This window comes from Cygnus olor, chromosome 1 (genome assembly GCF_009769625.2).
Source record: "Cygnus olor isolate bCygOlo1 chromosome 1, bCygOlo1.pri.v2, whole genome shotgun sequence".
In the NCBI taxonomy this organism is placed as follows: Eukaryota; Metazoa; Chordata; class Aves; order Anseriformes; family Anatidae; genus Cygnus; species Cygnus olor.
In genome coordinates, this window is record NC_049169.1 from 190,270,381 (window position 1) to 190,286,381 (window position 16,001).

At 47.2% G+C, this 16,001-nt stretch overlaps 1 protein-coding gene across 7 annotated transcripts in view; it reads left to right on the top strand.

Moving 5' to 3' along the window:
* The first annotated feature begins 15,039 nt into the window (after positions 1-15,039).
* Positions 15,040-16,001, top strand: part of LATS2 (large tumor suppressor kinase 2) — a 46,530-nt gene continuing 45,568 nt past the window's right edge. For 2 of the 7 annotated variants that reach the window (XM_040544018.1, XM_040544021.1), the window contains exon 1: positions 15,043-15,237. The gene's annotated coding sequence lies outside the window, so the exon portion shown is untranslated. Of the gene's footprint in view, positions 15,243-16,001 lie in introns of all 7 variants that reach the window. The other 5 variants (XM_040544022.1, XM_040544024.1, XM_040544019.1 and 2 more) reach the window with 4 other exon arrangements.

The window sequence follows — 16,001 nt, forward strand, 5'->3', positions numbered from 1 at the left end:
TGCAAAGCCACCTCTGTTTACTGTCAAACAATAGACAACCCCTATGACCTCTTAGGGAGGCACGTGCTGGGCTCTGTGTGACAGACATGAAAGCCTCCTCTTGCTGGGGCACTGGGGCAGAGCAGGGCACAGGAGGGGTCTCCGTGTGCAGGTACTGCAGCTGTGGGATCTCCCCTGGGAGCTTGCAAAGTGGCCCCAAGGCACACACCGGTCCTGCCACACCAGCACAGTCCTGGGGACAAGCTGGGGCAGAAAAACGCCCTCGCTGAACAGACCGTTCAGCTCCCGTGCTGTCCTCATTAAAGCAAATAGCACAGTTTCCCCCCCCCGAAATTATTTCACATTTCTCTGAAGGCTTCTTAAAATATCTGTGATACAAAGCGTAAAGGAAAAACTGCTGGAATTTGGTCCTGCTGAGGATAAGGTAACAATATGAAGGATGTGAGGCAAGGTACCTTTTCATTGTGCTTACTAGCGCTCGTAATTTACATCTCATCAGCTTCAAGGCCTCTGCTGGTAATATTTCCTTCTTCTAAGAATAGAGGTTGAAAGTATTTTAAGAATTCTAGTTGTCGTGCAATTAATAGCGTAACACTTTGTTCTGAGTAACAAGATTTGCTTGTTTGGAGTACTAACAGTATTTTGCATGTAAAAAAGGGGAATGGGGGATGTTTTATTGCCAGCACTTTTCCTTACAGGGGGATGAATCACTTACATTCTTGGCAACCGAGCTTAAGTTCACAAGAATGCTCAGTTTGATCAACTTCCTTCAAAACACTAAGCCCAAAGTAAAGAGGAAAAAAGAGAGAAAGAGACTTGGATGGGCTTGTATGCAGAAGACATTACAAGATGGACATCCAAGCAGGAAGACAATAAATCTAGTGTACAAATTGTTTTGCCCAAAGCAAGTCACTGACTTGCTGCTAAAGGATGGTCTAGACTAAGTTAAGAGAATAACAGTGGAAGAAAAAAAAAAGGAGGAAAAGCGCCAGAGAAAGAAAACCCTCCCGATCTGGCAGACATGGTGGATGTTGTGTCAAACGTTAGTTTATTTGCTAACAAAACAATGTGATTTTTCAAGAAAAATTGCCACCCTTCCCTTCAGTGGAAGGCTGTGCTGAGAAATTAAATAGGTGAATATGGTTAATTTAGGTGTGAAGAAACTGCTGCTTTCGGGCTGTGGTTTCACACGGTGAGGCTGAGGCTGATGCGGGACTTTGTGGCAGCAGTGCAGGGTTACCCAAGCTGTCCCCGGCAGCTCACCCCACTCGGTGTGCTGCCCGCAGAGCTGCCTGGGGCTGGTCGGGGCACCCTGCTGAGGGGGTGATGGCACTGGAGATGCTCCTTTCTGCTTCTGCTCTAGTGGACTGGTTTTCAGCTGGATGGGTTTGGATGGGTTCCACGAAGAGCCACCCATGTCACTGCGTGATATACCCAAGTGGCAGTGGAGGGGATGGCAGGGAGGAGGGGATGAAGGGTTGGGGAGAATAACCAGAGCTGGCTGAGTGACCCTGCTGCTGCTCCTGTGGCACCCTGTGTGCCGTGGTCTTCATCGCAGCACCAGTCTACAATGTTTTCGTCCCAGCCCCTCACTTCTGCTGAGAGGCAGGCAAATGGCAGCTTCGGTCAGACCAGCACAACTGCTTGTTGGCTGGACTAAAAACAGCCCAAGCGAAAAGCAAAATATTATTTCGTGTGGAATTCCCCTTTTTCTAGGTCGCCCTGAGGTCATGCAAAGAGCTGTGCCTTGGTATAAAAGCACAGCCGTGAGGAGTGCTGGAAGACAAGGAGGGAAGCACTGCTCCCCAAAATCACACGTTCCTTCTGTGCATCTCACCTGGTACCTTCTGGTTTGCCCCCCTGATCACCCCAGAGCTCTGTCCCCCCACACCAGTGGGGCAGCAGCAGCGGGGCCAGCACATCAGGGTCCCTAAGGTAACCATGAGTGTGTCTGATATGGGGAGGAAAAATAATTGGGGAAGAAAGAGAAGGTCGAGGCCCAGGAGGGCTGCAACAGATGACTGGGACTTGAAGCAGGACACAAAACTGCAGTAATGTCAGCCCATAAGACCTGGGCAGAACAAAATTGATGTTGCATGTCTTTAGGATCGCAGTTTCGGTATATATTGCCTGCTCCTGTCATGCTCTGCAGTGCCCACGCAGTAAATCCAGTGCTTCCCCTTGGATTCTGTAATCAGATATGCTTTTGGGACACCGTGAATTTGCCGTGTTTTCAGCAAGCAACTGCATCACGTAGAGTAAGAGCAGTGCTTCCTGGTCGGGTTTCCTGCGCACATGTTGGACAATAGGTCAGCACAGATCCTGGGGATACGTCCAATTTTTCCAAATGCGTAGCCTTCCTATTCAAGCTACAGCACAGACAATCCTCAAAAATCTGTGCAGACATTTTTTTTTTTTCTGGGCAGCAAAAGAAACCCCCTAGATGGGGAACATGGGGAAACCTCAAACACAACGTGATACACTAGACCAAGCTGCTGAGGAGAAATGCAAGGAATCTTCAGCGCTGGAGTTTTTAAGACCAGACCAAAATCTGCCAGAGTGAAGACGGACAGCCTACACTAGATCCTTCCCAGCCTTACATTCCTGTGATGCTCTGTGAGGAAGGACTGCGTTGACTCTCCCCTGGCATGAGGAACAGCAAGCACAGTCTGTTCTCAGCTCCACAACCTGCCCTCTTTCGCCAGCCTCTTGCTGGGACCAGTACAGACCCGGGACAGACGCCGTGCTCAGCCCAGTAGGGCTGGGCATGGAGAAAAGGGAGATTTGTGTGCAATCAGCCCCTTTATTCATGCACGAGGGAAATTGCGGCGGCAATGGTGTTCACCCATAGTAATGGAGAGCAGGACGGAAATGCGACGAGGGTTGGGGTGGGTTTTTTTTTTCAGGATTAAAATAGGCAGAACAAGAGCCAGTTGTTGTTTTGGGGAAAAGGAAAGCAGTTGCTGTCAAAACGTTTCACCGACTTGGCAAAACTGCCAGGCCGGCCCTGCCTGCAGCGTACATGCACTTCAAAGGGCTTATCTTGAATAAGGATTAGCGGGAGCCAGATCCCTGCTTCCTACACGCATTCAGCTGAGGCTGACCAATATGCAGGCCAATACCCAAAGGGTGTGTTTTCCTTCTGAAGCCAGCCAAGCTGCTGACACCTCTGCCGGCAGGTTTGTGGGATTGATCTAGCTTCAGCCGCGTGTGCCCAGAGGGAGCAGGGCTCTGACCTGGCACCGGGAAGCGTGGGTCCCCCCCCACAAGCCAGTGCTCCGGGAGCGGGAACACGCTGAGACGCATGGTCAGGCCCCGCACCGGCTGCTCAGGAGGGGCGTGTGGCTCTCAGACAGGATGCAGGCTGAATAACCCTCCATTCCTGAAGAGGGTGGTCCCTGAAGGTCAGGGCTGCCTTCAATGGTGTGGCAGCAGGAGAGGAAACTGCCTCAGAGGGCGCTTTCATAATGCTCGGCCCGTGAATAAGTTCAGCCCGTTGAACTCTGGGTTCCCGAGTGTTAGTCATCAAAAACGTGAATAGGAGAGAATAAGGTTAGGAAAAGAACAATTCTCCAGCTGAACTTTCGTGCCAGGATGAATGGGGTTCCTCCTCCCCCCACCCTGCTCTGACTTCAGACAAAGGCCTTTGCAGCCCATGTAGGAATTCTCTGCTGTATGTAGGTGATACAAACCTGGGCAGGGCCCAGCTCCTAGAGCCATGGACTATCTGAGGAAGGAAGGTCCTCTTGAGATCCTCTCTCTACTTCTAAACCCTGCTCAAGAAGGGTCAGCTAGAGCAGGTGGTCCAGGACCAAGTCCAGTCAGGTTTTGAATATCTCCATGGATGGAGACGCTACAGCCTCTCTGGACAGCCTGTTCGTGCTCTGACCGGACAGGCAGTGACCAGAGACCTGATGTCAGTGCAGATCACCTTTTATCTTCATGGTAAATTATTGAATTGCTGTACAGCCTTACTAAATTTACTTCATATTCGCTCACTGACTCTGGTTCTGGTGAGTCTGGGTATAACAATGTGGGCCAAGGCTGACCCACACTTTGCCCAGCTGCTTAATTATGAAAACAAACAAACGAACAAACAAAACCAGTCAAAAAGAAGTCCAGGTGCTACATGGGATTAACACACCGTGGCCCTTGGGACCTTCCTTGGCTCAGGACAGAAGTGACCATTACTCCAGCCAATGCTGTGTTTAATTTAGTTGAAGGAGGCCCAAGGGCCTTTGAACCTGTCAGGGCAATAAATCCAGAAAAAAATGAGGGAGGTATTTCAAACTTTAAGACACAAAGAGTTTTCTGGAAATATTTAAGGCCCCAGAAGGTGAGGGGACAGACAGGGTCATGCTTTCTGTTCCTGTGCTTCACCCTGACCGTCACTGTTACCGGGGCATCTTGTCAGTTCTGGCAGATCTTACCTGAAATCTTAACTGAGGCACATGTAGGCTATCCAAGGCAGTTTGATATTGCTCAAGCTAAAGTCACTGAAATGTTTTAATTAACGAACGAACACAATCTGTCGCTTTCTTCTGCGTGACGCACGGAAATCTGTCTGCTTCCTCCCAGAGCACAGCACGGCACGTCTGAGCCACTGGCTACTATAATTATGATGGGATAAGCATTTATACGGCACTATAAAGGTGAACTAATCTCATTCCCAAAGAATTCAGAGTCAAACACGGTCAGGAAAAACCAGGAAGCAGTTGTCTTGAGAGAAAAAATAGATCCTGCAGAGACCAAGAATCAGCAGGGCAGGAGGCTGAAGGATGGAGCTGAGGAGGGAGAGGGGCCAGGGGCTGAAGGACGGGATGCCGCTCAGAAACACTGGGGTGTCTTTTCCAACCTGCTGAGGTTCTCAAAGATGATCTTAAGGAGTCAGGGAGTCAACCTGTGTATAAGTTCTCCTCCCTGTGAAATTGCTGTTATTACCCTGTATACATACACAGCGACCAAAATAAACGCAGGCTACTGAAGAGCAGCTGGGAGGAGCCGTAAGGTGGTGTGGGAAGCGGGCACCGGAGGGGAACAGGAGAGGAAAACTGAAGAGGAGAGAGCTCCCTGTGAGTGAGGAGGCAGAAAGCCAATGAAAGGATTAAGAAAGGAGATGGTGTCCTTAAAGTATTGGGGAGAAGGATGTAGATTACCCCCTCTTGGTTAGGCTAAGGAGTACAGGGGAGCCTGCGGCGTAGCTACGTGCAGATTACAGCAGCTGCAGCGAGGAATGGCCAGAGCACAGAGAATAATCGTAGCCATGGTGATCGGAAAGCAAGGGCCACTGCAAGAAGACGAAGATACCGAGACAGAAACGACAAGCTTCAGATTAGACCTTTAATGAGAGGCTGGTTATGTGCAATGAAATGAAAGAAGTGAAAACAACTCAAGTACCAAAAGCCGATTTAGAGAGTACTGATACTTTTATACTGGGAAAAAAAAAAAGCCATTTGAGGCAAAATGCATATGTAAAAGCAACAGGGACTTCAAGAGAAGAAATTAAAAACAAAACAAAATAAAACAGGAATATGAAATTGGGCAGTCACAGACAGGATACAAAATCATTTCCCCACTAGAAAGACACAGCTGAAACGCCGGGGCGTGCTGGGCAGGAGAGTGATATTCCAGGAGCCACCGGGCAGCCAAACATCTCCCGCTGCACCGATACAGCTGGGCACAAGGCTTCTTAAAAAGCGACTTCAGGTTTTTACACCCCTATTGCTTCGTACACCACGGGCAGTTAAACAGACCTGGTGTGCACAGAAGCTCACAACATCCTGAGCCTGCCCTGCTGCTACATGCACGGCAAGGACTTGGCATTGCAGAGTGCTATAGAGCACTTGGAGTTAAATGTGATCATATGAGAGGGGGAAAGTAGATGAAAGAGCAATTAGACCGAACTGGTAGGCTAAAAGGAGCACAAAGAGCCTGGAAAGTAACTGTAAACACCTGAATTCACAGCACCTGGAGCAAGTGGCAAAGAGTTGTAGTCATGGTGATAGAAAAGTAAGGGCCACTTGAGGTGTTTTCACGCTGTCACGAAAAACAACTTAAAACAATCTGTTGTGACGTGTGTGTCACTATTCACTTTGTTTTACAGTATAAAATTCTACAATTTTTGAGTTTACAATATCCCAAGCCTCACAGAAGACTACTCATTTAAGTTACAGAGTCGGGCAGCTGGTGATTCTCATTGTTAACCAAATTCTGCATTTTAATTATTTGCAAATCCCTTCATATCCATCCTGCAGTTTCAGTGACAGGTGATGAATAAAACTACCCCTGCCATTCAAAGCCTTTTTTCTTTAATCACGGACTTCAGGTTTTATGAGCTCTTAACACAGTATGCAAAGGTAACATACAGCATAGACTGAGAGAAAATAGCAAAAAATTGGAAGTCTGTCCAGGACTGCTGCGGAGCTTTTTGATAAGCCCGTGCGTACTCCTGAAGCGAGCTAAAAGCAGTGGCTGGTGTGGGAAGCAAGTTCAAAATAGATGTAGGTTGAAAGACTGGGTGGAAGACCAGGAGACAAGCGGTGATAATGATAGTCATCAAGTGGGAGCCCACGGCTGCGAAGCATTTTTAGAGTGAAATGTCTTTCGGTTTGGATACTGTTTTCAAGTCATGTTATTCTGTGATGATATTCTAGTCATTACGGACAGTTGGGGATTTTTCACAGGCTCCTATGCAGACCTCACTCAATTTCCCCACAACAACATTTTAGGGGCTGTACTCCCAGGCCTGATTTCCATAAAGCTTTATTTTTGAAATGGATGACAAGTCCCAACATGCAATTTTATGTTTCTATTGCAAAAGCCGTGGAGATAGTTACCCCCACTCATCCCAGTTGTGATTATACTAACCGATCTGCAGGATTCAGGTCGAGACATTTTATTCGTGCAGGCAATCATCTCACAGCCATTAGTAAATACCTTTTCTCAGTTTTCTGCTGTCTTTCTTTGCTGATAAAGGTATGTAAATAAGCACAAAGCATGCAGGACCTCAGCTCCCAGAGTACACAGAGGTGTGACGGTAGTTTTTCCTCTACTCAGTATCTTTTTCTCCCCCCAAGAAAACACGTGAGGTTTGTTGACTGGAGTTTCTTATGCTGCTTTAAGGTGCCTTGATGAGTTGTGTGTTACTCCGTTTATTTCCTGCAGGCGATCCAAACAGCAGAGGCTGCCTCTGGAGCTCATGCAGACTCCGGAGCCATCACGACTGCACCGGACAACTGCTCAGCTCTCAGGCCCCATCTTAGAGCCCCAGAAATGTGGTGTCTGAGCATTGGGCTCAGCAGCAGCCCTGAGAACTTGCCACTTTTTTGAGCAGAGCTTGAACAGGAGAGTGCTGCAACCCCCCAGTGCTCCGAGCTCCGGAGATGCTGGCAGCCAGCAGCCACGGCCTCGCCCCGCTGTGCTGCACGGCTGTGACAGGTATGCCAACACAGGGCCAGCTCACTTGGCACAATCACCGAGAACAGCCAGTTTATTCAGGCAAATGAGATGCAGTGCTGGGCTTACAGCACAACTGGAAAAGTACTGTGTGTCAAAGAGGCGAGGAGGATCGGAATTTCTACAGACTGCCTAGGACAAGACCTCAGCCTTACAGGTTTCCGTAGAGCTTTGCGTCCAGGCAACAGCCTGGAACCAAGAGACTGGACATCCCCTCTGACTCTTCATGCTTGGCATCCTTTTGATATTTTTTTTACTGACAGTACGATCTAGTTGCTGGGCACAGAGATGAGTTTCTGGTTCTGGCTTTGCCATTGAACTGCTGTGCTCCTTGTGAATGTTCATGTAGACCAGTCGTGTTTCTCCTATCAACTTCTCTGTCTTATCCGTAGAGATGTAATCTCTGCTCTGAAGAGGTGGTCTCTTATTATGTATTATAAGAGCAATTGTTGTAATCACAGCAAGATTAACTGATGCTTGACCCACACTTGTCTGCAATGTTCTTGTCTAGTAGCTGTTCCTGTGTGAGATTGTCTTGTGTTAGCGTGGTCTTAATTTATGGTCACTTCTGTCACCTATTTCCCATACACTTTCATACAAAAGAAGACTTAATAAAAACAGAGACAAAAATAGTTTTAAAAGCTCACCACTTCTGCCTGTAGCTGACCTGTTTCCCTGTTTCCATGGTGGTCTTATTCAGTGTATATGGAATATATGAGTGCACGTAGTTCAACCTCTCTTACAGCTTAACTTTCTTCTTCTATATTGGCTCACCCTTTTTCCATTGTACATTACTGATGTCAATCTGCAATCTGTCTAGCTCTCTTTCTCTGAACTATGTGTCTTTCTCTTATCCGTGGTTGTACTTCCTTGCCCATCTGTACTATTATTTTAATTGTCTTTGAATACATATTAATAGCACTTCACAACACATGTCAGTGCCCATTTTTTTATCCTATCCCTTCCTTTACTCTGTTCCATGTCCAGTTTTCTTTCAGGATTTAATCATTTGAAATTCTATGTCTTTTTTTTTTTTGATCTGATTTAGTCATAATAACAAGGCTTACAGGATCCAAGTCTTGTTGAAAGATCTGATCCAAAGCTCATTACCATGGTCACTATTTTTTGATAATCTTCCAACTCTACTTCCCTGCTTCTGTAGATTCTGGCTGATCCAAGGGCATCTTAGAAGAGGAATGCTTTCCTCCAAGTCCCACATCTAGCCTAAAACGTGCATTACGTCGGGAACCCAAAACGTGTTCAAATATCTAATCTGGCACATTCTTTTTAGGATGTCCTTTTCTGAAGTGTTGCTTTTCCTTCTATTGCTTCTGATAAGACAGCCTATTTAAAGCCTATTAACTTCTGACTCAATTCTACCCTTTAGCTGGGAGAGAACCATTTATATGTTTGTAAGTTGAGATGGTGGTAACCTGTCTAGTTTTAATTTTCAGGGATACTGTACTGACAGTCCTCACTGTTAAAATCCTTGGTTAGTACCTTTATTCTCGCTAGCAATACCTTCAGCCTTGTCTTAGGACAAGGAGGATCTTATCAGCTTCTAAGACGTGAACACCGTGAGGCTTTCTGAAAAGGTCTTGGTGTTTTGCTCTTAGAAGGGTTAGGAGTAATCGTGGTTAAATGCCTGTGACTCAGTCTAGTTTGCAACCAAATGGATGTGGGTTCCTAACTAACCCTGAGGATCTGAGCCGTGTGGTTGTGTGCATCCCCCTTCTGCGACAGCTGTATCTGTATGACATTTTGCTGACAGCCTCCCCACTGGCAAACTCCTGCCTGGTTTCTCTGGTGAGCCACCTAGTAGGTACACTTCTGGCGGTGCTTTTGGGGAATGGGATGTTTAGCTTTACCGATTGGGCATTAATTGCAAGCGGGTAACTAACTGAAAGTACCTGCTTTCAAGAAAGTTTTGTTCACTTCTGTTTCGGGCTTAATTTGAGAAGATTACAGCCTCTGTCTCGCGTGTCATCTTTGTCTCTTCTCCAGGGTCCTATCTAAAAAATCCCAGATCTCCCCTATATATGTGCTGTTCAATAAAGTGTGTGTCATTGTATACCGACATAATAACTTATGTCTGTATTCCCAGTGGAATGAGACACCATTTTTTCTGCTTTCCAGATTTCATGTTTCCTGTAAACCAAATTTATCACAGGAATTCGGAGATTTCTTCTCCCGTACTCCAAGTCGGTAACAGAAAACAACAAAACACTGGCTTCAGGTTAACAGCTGAGAAACATCAGACATCCTTTTCTTGATAAATTTACTTGAAATATGTGCAGTTTATTGTAGAGGTGGCAATATAAATTCCCTTGCAGTCAACAGTTTTCACATTCAATCATTAGATCAGTCTAATGCCAATGGTAGTAGATAGAAACTTTAAAAAATATATAATTTTCCGGTGGGTAGTGCTACACAGGACTTTAATACCAGGCTTCTAAGTAGGTACACTAAATTATCAGAGAAATGAACACAGCTTTCTATTAAATCAATGTTAAACTACACCACTGGGCTTTGAGGCATCAATTTAAAATAATGATAGCTCACAGAGAAAGCCATTCATCCAGAGATTTCCTAGTCCTTCCAAGACGTGCAAATCATTCCCTTTTCCTTACAGACAGGGAAGACGAGGTGCAGAAGCGAAACAGTTTGCTGACAGTCCTAAAATGTGCGAGTGAATGGGGAAAAGCTGAACTGTGCTACCTTTGGCCCAACAGACCTGGCTATCACCCCCTCCCTCATCATCGGTAGGAAATATTTTAGTAGGATATCAGCCTTTTGAAGCCTTGGATGGTCTCTGTATGGTTGTAAAATGCTTTTGCACTGGTGTCTGTAGAGGACAGGGACAGTTTATAGTCTCCATAGGCTATACACACGGCTCGTTCCTCCCCACGTGCCCTGGTGCTGCCTCCCCATCCTGTACTCCTCTAGGAGCTTCCCAATCCCCATCTCTCACCTCCATTCCAGTGTCTCTGAGAATTTCTTGGGATTTTCTTCTCCCAGGTACTGGAGAAGGAAGGTGCCTCATTAGTTCCCCCAGGGCAAGGGTTTCTCTCAGCTCCCTCATTTTTGTCCTGCTCTTTCCCTTCCCACACAGCCACTTTGCACAGCTACTTTTGTCCTCGCTGGTTCCAGAGTCCCTCTCTTTCTGCACCACGCCAAGACTTGCATTCCTCCCACACCTTTTCTTTCTGTCTCAGGTGTGAATCATTGGGGCATCTGTAGCAGGAAGGGCAGAGCCCTGGTGGGGGTATTGTTATGCTGGGAGAAGCTAACAGCTACTGTGCCAGGCCTTTGATGAAAAGATAGTTACAGGCCAGATTGATGGCTGCTGGATGCCCTCACCAGATGCCAGAGCTTCATGTGTCCTGCATTTCCCCCTTCTCATTTTCTCCAGGATCAGAAGGGCGCTGCCTGAGAACATTTCCTAACGTTTTGGAATTGGTTGGCCGTGGTGTTCAACAGCCATCTGGACTGCATCTGAAGAAAGGAATGTCACCAAGCTGACTGCAGGGACTTGAAAATTTGGCTGATTGATTCGCAAATGGAGAGCACAGCTGGCTGATGTTGGTGAAATTCCACACAGAGTCACGACATTCCTGCTGCCCTCTCAGGCTCCGTCCGAAGTCAATGATTGATACCAAGTCTGGGGCTGGGGGCAGAGTACATAGGAACGTGGGTCTTTGTGAAATTCAGAGGTTTGAACCCCTCTGCATGAGGGCCATACAGGCAGTCCGAGCATCCACAATGCCTTTCTCAGTGAAGTGAGCCTGGCTTTGTGTTTCCTCTGCAAAGCTGAGTCAGTTTCAAAGTAAGATTTGTCCTATTTCACCCATTTTGTGTTGAAATCAAATGTATTTCTAAAGAACCAGCTCTTAGATTTGCTACCCCCTTGACACCCAAAACAAATGCTGTGATAGATCTCATAGACACAGTCCTGACTGAGAAGAAAAAAGCATATCTAAACTGTGGTTAGAACTTAGTTAGAATTTAGGGTTTTTTACCCTCCCAATTACTGAACAAATAACCCTGGCTTTGCCTGTCATGACTGTCATTTTGCATCATTGGTAAACATATACATTATATTTACACACAGGTTGCATTGTCCATGCCATGTTGGACTTTGAACGCCTGTTTCTAACTGGTTTAGCATTGGAGATTTGGGAAGATTCCCACTGGTTTAGCATTGGAGATTTTGGGTACTGATTCCCCAGTACCACTCTGCAAGCAAAATAGATGTTCTTGTTTTAATACATTTCAGTGATGTTTACCTCAGTCCTTTTTCCTTGCACATCATTCACTGTGTATCACCGTGGTTTGTTCTAGACATGTTGTCCTAGCGAAGGGTGTCACTGTCAGCAAATTCTTTGTGTCTGTCTGCTCACACATACATGTCTACATGTTCATAATCGTTTTGTGTATGTGTTCCTGTTTGAAAAAAGACTGGCAGAGAACTAGTCATTGCTGATGATCCTGCTTTATCTTTCTTTTCTGTTTTCTGAATGGGTTCAAGGTTTTATTGACTACCAGTACTGTGCAGAGAAAAGTTCATCCACCCACATCACAATTATTTGGTTGCTAAGAGTATTTTTAGCAGCACAATTTGGTAGTTGGTTCCAAATATAATAGTTCAGAAGCTCACACCGTGGCCCAGCTAGCGGTGATACAAGAGAACAGGGAGGGGATGAGGAGACTCACTGCATTAGAGGGGAGGGGATGGGAGAGAGCTGCACAGAGCTCCTGCCTCCCTTGCTGTCTCAGGTGGGAGGAAGAAGAAAACATGGAACTGTGGAGCTGTGGAACTGTGCTCCCTCTCAGCGTACCCACGCAGTGGGGCAGACAGCTGCTCAGGCAAGGGCTGGATGCTGTAATGATCATGGAGCCAGCAGAGTAACTCATTTAAGTGGAGCCATGAATAACACACTAACCCTTACACATGGCAGATTATGATCTCATGGTCTAGCCTGTAAACGGATTTGTTGGTACAGACAAATTGTATTGTTCTCTTTATGTAGCATCTTTCCCTGCGGCAATACCTTGCTCTGTAGAACACAGGCTGGGAGGAAAGATGTGACTGATACAGAGTCATCTCCAAAACCATCAAATCATGTTTTAACAGAGTTGTTGTATTGTGCTACAGCCCAACTGAATTCCATTTCTTTAGTGTTTTCAATGAACTTGATTTCTAATACTTTTAAACGCAGAAATAGTCTAAGGAGTCTCCTCATCTGTGGTGGACCAGCCAAATACAGGTACTCTGTGGGAGCAGATGTAACCTCTCTCTCTTGTACCTGATGCTGCTGGTGGGAATTCAAACCCAGCAGTTCTGTGCAAATGCATGAAATTCAGAAAGTGCAGCTGGCTGGAACCGGGAGGTGAAATAGTGCAGCTGAGTTTCATTCCCAGGTGGATTGGAATGCTAAAGGAAAACAAACAGCTCCGATGGAGAAAAATAAATTAACAGATCTGTTTTACCTAGATTTAAGAATATGGATGACAACCAAATCTTACGAAAGAACACATTAGCACAGACTAAGCAATTTTTATCTTGATGCTGTTCCTTTAAGCCAGCCTGAACTTTGTTGGGAAAAGGTCTCAAGCCATTGAGCAATCTCTGGTTTGGGCAATCACATTGCTATGCTTCATCGGTTAAGCACAGCAGTAATTCAGAAAATGAAGCCATGCTGCATCTGTCGTATCATTTAAAATTTACTTCAGTTTTGCAGGTATTTGAAGATTGCAAAATGAACCACTTTACCCTGCAACACTCTGCCAACACTGGAATCTGCTCTGAGTCTAATGGGTTTCTTTAGCTCCCCAGAGCCAGAAGCTCCCTCCCCCCCTACTCCCTGCAATATATTCCAGTCAAGGACACTACTGAAATTCCGACAGTAATTTATATACAGTAACTGGCTGCCCTCAAATGAGACGCTAAACAATTTCCGTGCACCAGGCTGCATTTTTTCTCATGAAATACAGCAGTCTATTTGCAGCCACTTAACATTCACCCCCTTCTCCTTCCAAACCAGCATCAATTATAAGCTATTGGCAGTTTGCAGGAAGAACATAAAAAAAGGATGATAAACAATCCCAAAGAAATATCTTTAGATAGGACCGTCCATAAGTAACATTACTCGCAAAAATAGTCCCCATGGCTCAGAAAAGACTGTAAATATAGCTCCCATACTAGAAAGAGAGTTATACACAGACTTCTCTTTATACATGCTCTCAGTCTTGTTGAAGACAGTGGGACTGCTCATGTAAGTAACGATAACCACGCATCTTAAGTGTTCACAGGACCAATATTTCCCCTTCACAAAACAGAGAAACCTTTCCAGGCTGAGAAGAGAGCCTTTGCAATGAATCAGGCATGGAGCTCCTACTCCCAGTTCTGCAACAGGATTTCAAGGATTTTGAAGTTGTATTTCAGGACTGCAGTCTTCTTCCATGTTAATGATCTAACTATATACATATGTACAGAAGAGGTTATTTTCTTACTGTTCTTAATCTTTGTTAGTATTCCCTGGTTATTGCTAGTGTCCTGTCACACTGAGGGGGCCAAAGCCAGCCTTCTCACCTTCTTCCCAGATCCAAACATTGCTATATTTTTGGAGTGAGCTGTTTCTAGTTGACAATTGTCTTTGTTACAGACCACAGAGACATCTAAAATCAGAATATTCAGGCTTCCATGAAAAACAGGCTCGGATCCAGGCAGTTCCATCTGTAATGAGCTCAAATATGAGCTCTGCATCCAAAAATCCATTGCAGCTTGGGTCTGAATTTTTGATCCAGATGTGAATTCCCTGGCTGTCCTCCTCTGGCACCTCATAACCCTCTTGTCTCCTCATTGTTGATGAAAATAAATACATTAAAAATAAGCAATCTCCCCACACACACGAACAAGTAAGAGCCCACAGTCCTGAAGAAGAAATGCCCAAATAGGTGTTGATAGACATGCTGTGCTTTGTGAATGTGTGGAATGAGTTCAGAATAAAAGGGATAATGGTAATAATAGAGCCGCACTGCAAAATTGTTTGATTTAAAGAGTTTGGGGCATCCAGCCTGTTGACTCTCTTCACACCTGTCGGCTCTCTTCACACCTTTCCCCAACCACCTCCACAGGCTGAGGCGGTGCCATTTTCCTCACACCTCAGCGACCCTCAAGCCCCTCTGCCAGCGGGCCGGGCTCCCATCACCATCACCATCACCATCGCGGTCGGGATAACACCACTCATCGAGACCACTTTGGGGCTTTATCTTGAGGCAGTTGGGGAAGAGCGGAGGAAAGGGGCCAAGTATCGTGAGGCGGTTGAGGGCCCGTCGGGCGAAGGAGAGGGGGGAAGAAGATGGCGGAGGGGGGGGGGGGGACACGACGACTTGTTTGTGAGGAGAGCGTCGGAGGGGGGGGATAAGAGGAGTTGTTTGTGAGGTAAAACCGAGATTTTGGGGAAAGGACCGAACTGCCACACGGTGCTTATAAACACAACCACCCCCCACTGGGCGCCGTAACGGCCATTCCCGCCGCCAAGCGCCTCCCCCCGCTGGTATGTGGCGGGAGGGGTGCGATGACGCGGGCGGCGCGGTCACGTGCCGGGCGAGGAATGCTAACAATGCAGCGAATGTCCCGGCTGCGCCCCGCACTCGGCGCCCGGGCCGGCCGAGGGGGAAGATGGAGGAGAGCGCCCCGAGCCCTCGGGGACGCGGCGCCCGTCGCCGCCGAGCTGCTGCGTGACGGAGCCCGGAGGCGGCGCCGGGCACCCCGAGGAGGTGAGGTAGGGAGCGAAGGGTGACGTTTTTTTTTTTTTTTTTTTTTTTTTTTTTTTTTAACCTTAACCCGGCTTCGGGTGCTCCCCCCACCCCCCACCCCCGCTTCTTTTTTTCCCTTTTTCCCCCCTCTTTCTGCTTTCGGTTCCCTGAGGAGAAAGTTGGCAGCGCCCTACTGAAAGGAGGCGGGAGGTGCCGTGTCCCGTCTGAGGAAATATTTGGGAGGGGGTCGTAGAGGCGGCTGCCATGTCCCTCACCCCCCCCTCAGCCTCCCCCCGGGGCCAGCCCCGCTCCTGCCCGACATTCTGTGTCCCCCCCCCCCGTGACAGGAGGCCGCTGTCCCGGGCCGGAGCCCGGTGTTAATATTTTTGGGGAGCTTTCTGCCCACGAAAACAACGGGGTTGGGGCTCCAAGAGGGGGGCTTGAGGTGTCCAGGCTGGGTTTGAGGCCCCCCTGTCCCACCGCCGAAGCAGCGGGGCTCCGGCTGCTGCCTGCTAGCTGAAGGTCACTGCCGAAATCCAGCCCTTCGGCCTCTCCCCTGGGTTGAAGTGTGTCCCCTGCCCTTCCCAAGGCGCTCGCCCGAGTGACGCAAAAAAAAGAAGGAAAAAAAAAAAAAAACAACAAGTTGTGCGTAATGTCCAGGTCCTGCCGTGGGTTGGTTTGCTGGGGATGGGGAAGGTGAGCTGCTTCCCCCAGTGCTGGACTGGGACGGTGCTTAGGGCTTGCACAGAGTTGCTTCTGGGTGGTTTTGTTACGTGATGAAGGAA